Consider the following 7,270-nt stretch of genomic DNA (forward strand, 5'->3'; position numbering starts at 1 on the left):
ATTGTTCAAGTAATTAAATAATGAATGTTAATTAAACGCACAAAACAATATACGACGTTTCTCTTCCGTTTTTTTTAGTGAAATATAGTGAGAACGTAATAGCAACTATTCTAATCTTTTATGTAATTAATAATTAGATGCTTGTTAAGATTATATAATTAATATTTTTATTAGTTTTGATATATCATTCGATATTTTTATTTTATAATTTTGAAATCTTTATTATGTTTCGTTTATCAAATTTTAATATTTCTAATTTAATAAAATTTCAATAATTTTCATAGAAATATTTAAATTGAATTCTAAATATTGCATTTATTTATAAACAATTTGTATATTCTCATTTTAACATCATTATTTATATATCTCTAATATTCTTAAAATATACAATTAGCTATCATGTAAAGAATTAATATTTTTAGATTATCAATTCTTTTAAATTTTCTTAAAAATTCATAAATTGCTCAATATTTTAATATTTCTTTTATGTTTTTTATTTTTTTTTTTACTATATTTCACTATCTCTAATTTCATAATTTTCTTACAGATTTTCTTCAAATAATTTTATGCAACCAATCCAAGCGCACATCTAACTAAGCAAAGGGGTGAATCCAATCCTGTTCTCTAACCTTCCTTTGCGATGACCTTAGCCAACCGCTCATCATTCCGCCAAGCACGTATTGCTCGGCTGATTTGCATAAGACCGGAGTAAGTATCGAGCGAACGCGAGGTCGAATCGTATACGAAAGCAACATGTGCTTCGACAGATCGAGCTCTTGCTTTACGGCCATGATCCGGCTAATACACGTACACACCTCCCTCTATACTGCACTGTAAATTTTATGCATCCTACAAAGATCAAATTAGCCTCTCACGAATATATTCTACATCTTAGCAACTTCTTTCTTCGTTCATGCTTCATGACTTTTTATCTATCTGAGCGAAAACTGAATTGTTCTTCCAGTATTCTTTTTTAAATAATGTTTTTCAATATCCTTTTATTCCTTCATTATTTTTTTGAATATTTTCAAATTTTCTTAGTTGATTTAATTATATCAACTTTTATTGTAATGTTAAAAATTGGAAACTAATTTTCACATAAAATATAAAATGCTGTAAAAAATATATTTAAATTATTAGTATGATTTTGTTAGCAATAATTTTATTATAAAAAAGTATAGTATCTTTTTTTTATCTTAACATTTAGAAAATAATGAATTAATTTTGCAGGAAATTTAATTTTTTCTGCAAATAACTTAATTTTTTATATTTTTTAAATTTTAAAATCTTATTTTACAATAAGTTTAATTAAAGAAATAATAAATTTTTTATTCATTAACTATACTAAAAAATAATATTTCTACTTTCTTCTTTATTGTTTTGTAATTATAAAAAATATATAAAATATATATCTTGATTATAATATTACAAAAAAAAATTATTTTTGGTGAATTTTATTTTTTATTTAAAACTAATATTAGAATTGGCACAAAAAGTCATCAGTTTACCATAAGTAGAAGAAGAGAAAGTAATGAAGGGGTTGAAAGGCAAAAACGCTTAGCGAGTCACGGTTCACAGTTATCGAAATTCGATTTCGTAATGATTCTGTTCAGTATTGTGTTCTTCGACACAAGATCAGCTGATTGCTATTTTAACGCGCAAGAAGCAATCAGATTTCAGCGAGACCTTTTCTATGATCAGGCCACACATACGCCATTTTGTAGTTATCTTGGTCAATTTGTTCACGAAAAGGCGATTTAAAGTCATAGATGAAAATCATCCAATTGATGTTATTCTTCTTTCAAGAAAATTCTTTCTGAAAAGAAAAAATTAAAATTAGGTTTGAAAAATTAATGTAGTATTTTTTTAAAAATTCTCATCATAATATTGTAAAAACTAAACAACAAACGTTTATGATATGAACAATCAACTTTCTTTTTTAACAGTTTTAATGAAAAAATAAATTTAACTTTCATATGATTTCTACGAGTCAAGAAAGAAAGAAAAATTAAATAATGTTATATCTTTTTTAAATTTTTTCAAATTTTTTCATTTTCCATAAACTTGTTACAATTCAGTCCTATTATTGTTAGATTATAAAATTAAATTAGTTTAGAAATTAATCATAGAATATAAATCGTTTTAAAAGTGTTTAATATTAATAGAAATAGCGATTAGGATAGAAATACCGTATTCCGCGAATATATTCTCTTTGGAAAAAAGTGTCAAGTTCGTGTGAAATTAGATAGTTTATTAGATACCTCTCGATAAGGGAATACAATACTCACTAAAGGAATACTACTGCAGACCTCGTATAATAGCAGGATGTTTATGCTTCGCGCGAGTCGTAAATTTAAGGGACATATGTACGATAAAGTTGGCAACCGAGTACTTTAACTGAAAATCATTAAAGCAGTGTTTCCCAAATTTCTATCTTCATCATCTCCACGTCAGTATCATAAAATTTTATCACATGCATTGATTATTAGTACTTGTAAATGTTATTTTAAATTTTTAATAAAATTTGAATACTTTTCTTTTAATCTTAAAACTTCAAAATGTTTTATAAAAAGGCTGTTAAAAGAAATTCATAATAAAATTATGAAATTTAAAAAAACACCTGATTTAATATACTCAGATTCAAGAATAAATTATATATATTTTGATGATGATAAATATTTGATAAGTAAAATATTGTTCTAATAGTGCAAGAGATACAATAGAGTATTCAAAATATTGAAGTATGTTGAGAAACACTGCATTAGAATAATACGCAATAGTAAGAACGAGGATTATCTGTGGATATTAGATTTTCTCAAACGAGACCTCATTAGACTTCTCGTTCTAATGTTTGAGCTCATTAAACCTGATTTTCAATATGATTACTACTATAAATCATTCTTATTTTCATGCATAGATGGCGCAGGAAATAAATTAAAACCCACCTTCCGGTTGAAATACATATTCAAATCCTTTTCCTATTATAAAAGTTCCAATTAATTAAGTCAAGATAAAATGAATTTTTTTCATTAATGAAACATGTGTACGTTTTCATATATTTTTTATTTGAACAATTTTTTTAATTTTTTTTATATAATTTCAGGAACAAGACAGTGGTTATATGATTTCTATATTTAAAGAAATCTTTGAAACGTGCTTCTTTATATGCGATATTAGCATTATCCACTTTTTTGTCATCTGCTATTACATGGGTCAGTAGTGAATGACGAGGATGCTGCAATAGTGACGAATAATAAATTACTAGTTCTCGTAATTTTATTTCATACTACCAACTTGGACACCTTCTGTTAAAGCTCTCGAAGACGTGTTATAATACATTTATATAATTTGCTAGCTGAAAAATCAAAAACAGAAATTCTCTTCATTTTAATTTAAATGAAAGGTATTTTATAATAATATGATAATTTTCAAGTATTTAACTGCTTATTTTATTGCTATATAATATTTCCAATCTTGCTTATTTTGTGTAGTAGAACATTTGCAAACATATTTATTGTTACCATAATCAGATTGAAAATTTTTTAATAGATAAGATAAAAAAATAAAAAAGATTACAATTATTTAACATTTTTCATTTAAATCATTAATTTACGCCACCGCAATATATGTAACACTACTTTTAATGCAACATGAATATATCATATATTAATACTACTGAGAAGTTAATCTCACAAAATAAGATTATACCTATTTGGTATGATATTACTATTATTAAATGATTCATTTCTTAACTTAAGATTATTATTTTTCATGCATTTTATACTTTAATTATACACACACACACACATACACACATACACACATTAATCACCAATTATAATAAAAGTTAAATTAGACCAAATATTATTTTTCCATGTTATACAATTGATTATGTATATTTTAAAATTAATGCCAAGAAGTAACTTTTTTTTAGCCTCAATGTTCTGTTGCTTCATTTCTATTACCATACAATCCAATAACAATGACTCCTTTTGATTTACGTTGGAAATCTTCTTGCAAAAGAGTGTTTGACTACTTGTGCGAATTGTGATTCTTAATTAACATTGTTATAGATATGGAAAATATGTAGAAGATTGTACCAACTGCTGACGCGTTTAATAATCTGTCCCATAATTCCAGAATCTCGTCAGTTCGATTAATTCCGTTGATCTGATCGAATCTGATCAGGTAATAATATCGAACATGATGCATGCCTTCCGTGACTTTTAACGCTATTCTTCATTTGCCAAAGAAATATTCTCTTTGTAACAACAATATTCTCTTTGTAAAAATAAGGCCCACGCGAGGCAAAAGGAAATTATGATTGATTTATAGTTGCAATTATAATTTAAGGCCCAGCATAAAAATGCATAATTATAGAGGCGGTGATGGATCATTTGTAACGTGATTATGACCTGACTGTTATTTGTTTCAGTTCATATAATATTCTTAGATGAAATAATATACTAGTATCATTTATAGTGTTTGGCATTCTGATATTTTTTCCAATTAATTCTTCTTATCATTGAATTGTAAAACTAAAATTTATTGGAAGACTTTTTGAGAATACAATTAATTTTATAGGATTTTCTGCATAACGTTAATTTTATAATTGCTTTCAAGATTATTTAATGTTACTGAAATTAATGAAGTTAATGAGTAAAACTAATTATCTGAGAATTTGGCATGATTAGAAATTTTAATATAATATTACCTTTAATTTTTTTAAACTTGTCATATCATTGTAAAGTACTTTGATTAGATTAATTAAATTTTTTCTATAATTAGAATTTTGTTACTCATAATTAGACTGTAGATATTTATGCAAAATAAAATTTTGTTGAATATGAAAAAGTACAGCTTCCATAAAATTTGCTTTATTCTTCAAATATCATAATGTGCATTATACTTTGAATATTTTACATTGCTTTGCATATCATATGCATTCTGTAGATTTCTCCATACATTTATATTTTGCAAAAATGCATCAGCAATCTGTTTATAATCCATTAATTTCTATATCTCAAGTACTTCTATATCTCATGAAATAATTTAAAGATCTCAGCTTTTTTAAGTTGTTCTTGAAACATAGTTTGCAATAGATCAACCAACTTACTGATAGAATTGGTATGATTCCTTGATATATTAATAGCAGATATCTCATTCGAAATTCACCGGATGTCTTGTCGGCATTCTTTGTTTCAACCCTTTTTCATCCGTTTACAAAGCGATGGGAACAATTTGATATTTTTCATTTGGCTTTCATACATAGTATATCCGTTACGGTATACCGGTTATAATCTCATTGTTGGTCTGTAAATTATGCCATTTCATTTTCAGTCTTTCTGCTCTCACTCTAACAGCGATTCAACGATAGATCCTGTTAACGATACGTCTGGTATAAAAACGATGATGATTACGAAAACTTCACTCCTACTGAAAGAAAAGAAATCGATAATTCTTCGGCTAATCATGGATTCCAATATGTCATGGATTCTATGATTCTTCAGTAATTTCTGCAAATATTGGTAAATCTCGTATAAATCAAGTTTATTGATGATCAATAGTATTATTGATTTTGTAATCTTGATTATATTAAATTAATATTGATTATTATTGAGTAATGCTACTATGCTACTATATTGATTGTAATATTGATTTACTGTTACTAAATACGTAATTATATTTATAGATTTAATATTAATATTAATTAATATTATAATTTTATGTCATGATTTTATAATTTTTTTATAATTTTTAGTGGTAGTTTAAAGCGATTCTAATTTATGAAATGTGTAATATCCTTATATATTTTTTATTTATTACTACTATTAAAAATTACTATTAAAAATTTATTGATGGTATATCAGAAAGACTTGAATGAAAAGTGGTTTTTTTCTTTTCTATAATATCTTTAAAATACAGTTTTTTTACAATGATTCTAATTCATTTGGATTGGCATTCTGCAACTTTAAACAAGTGTTCTTCAGTTAATATATCCAAGTTGGTAATTCCTCTTTGTTGTGCAAGCATAAATGATCCTCTTCTCTTATAACAGATGTTAGAAGATCCTATAATGTAGAAGTATTTCATATAACTTTCTCCTTTTTATGATTATTAAAACTGGGTCAAGGGTTCTTCCATCAACCCCTATAATTTAAACATCAACTTACTTAAGGATAAATGTTATATTTATTATTATATATAAAAAAATGAACGATTATGTAATATCCTAATAATAATATCCTAAGTGAGCGAAAAGTTATTTTAAATTATTATGGCAATATTGATTTAACGCTTCAATGATTTTGTCTAGCGTAATTTTTAAGATGTAAGTGTAAATGCTAAAAGATTGTTTTGTGTATAAAAGATCTCAATCTTCCAATTATGCAATACGATTGCAGTAATCCTCGAAACGAGTTTAATGACACAGAACTTATTCTATTTAAAAGTTATGTAATTATAAATAGAGATGGTACAGAGAAGCATTATTAAACCGACTTTCCATGGCTTTGTGCCATACTGCTGCTCTTAATGACGTTAAGACATTTAACTCATTTCACTTAAAATGAACCTGCCCTTTGATCTTCTTGAAAACATAAATCATTTTGGTGTTTGATGTCATCTAGCTTTTGCCCTATAATGCAACGTTTTACAATGATTAATTATGATTAATTATTTGAAATAATCTATTTAATATAAACTTGTAATTTTATTTATACATTATTGTTATATTCTATTTTATAAGTATAAATATGTTTTTTTATTTTATTTTGCTATTTAGTCAAAAATTGTTCCTTTTATTATCTTTTATAATATTGACATATCCTAAATAATAATATTAAGTAAAATTTAATGTACAAACTCAAAGTGCACATTTAATAAATGTCAAACTGTTGTTTCTTATTGAAGCCTATATAAAACTTATTATAATTCCAGATGCTGAAGATGAAACCACATTCCTCGTGCCACTTAATAGCAATGAAAGAACGTCTAATCGTTCTATTCGGTAGACGTTTCTGATCGTCTCGACTACTATTTCGCGAGGCTTGTATGGTAATTGTACTGTTCAAAATAGTGCTACTCATCGCCATGTTCATTCTTTTTCTCGATGAAATCAATCTCAATTGATGAACAATCAGCATATTATTGTCATTTCATTCTGTTCGCGTTATCGCAAAGATATAAGGTATGTTTCTAATATCCATGTTTTACTAATTAGTATAGTAACTAATTATTTTAGTCTTACAGCATGAAATATTCATGATTA

The 7,270-nt window shown here is 25.7% G+C and overlaps 1 long non-coding RNA gene across 1 annotated transcript; it reads right to left on the reverse strand.

Moving 5' to 3' along the window:
- Positions 1-484: 484 nt before the first annotated feature.
- LOC133666602 (uncharacterized) lies at positions 485-2,289 on the reverse strand. The gene is made up of 3 exons (XR_009830969.1): positions 2,190-2,289; positions 1,509-1,816; positions 485-1,113 (listed from the first exon to the last, which is right to left on the reverse strand). It is a non-coding gene; the product is annotated as an uncharacterized LOC133666602 (long non-coding RNA).
- Positions 2,290-7,270: the final 4,981 nt, after the last annotated feature.

Source organism: Apis cerana, linkage group LG8 (genome assembly GCF_029169275.1).
Source record: "Apis cerana isolate GH-2021 linkage group LG8, AcerK_1.0, whole genome shotgun sequence".
NCBI lineage: Eukaryota > Metazoa > Arthropoda > Insecta > Hymenoptera > Apidae > Apis > Apis cerana.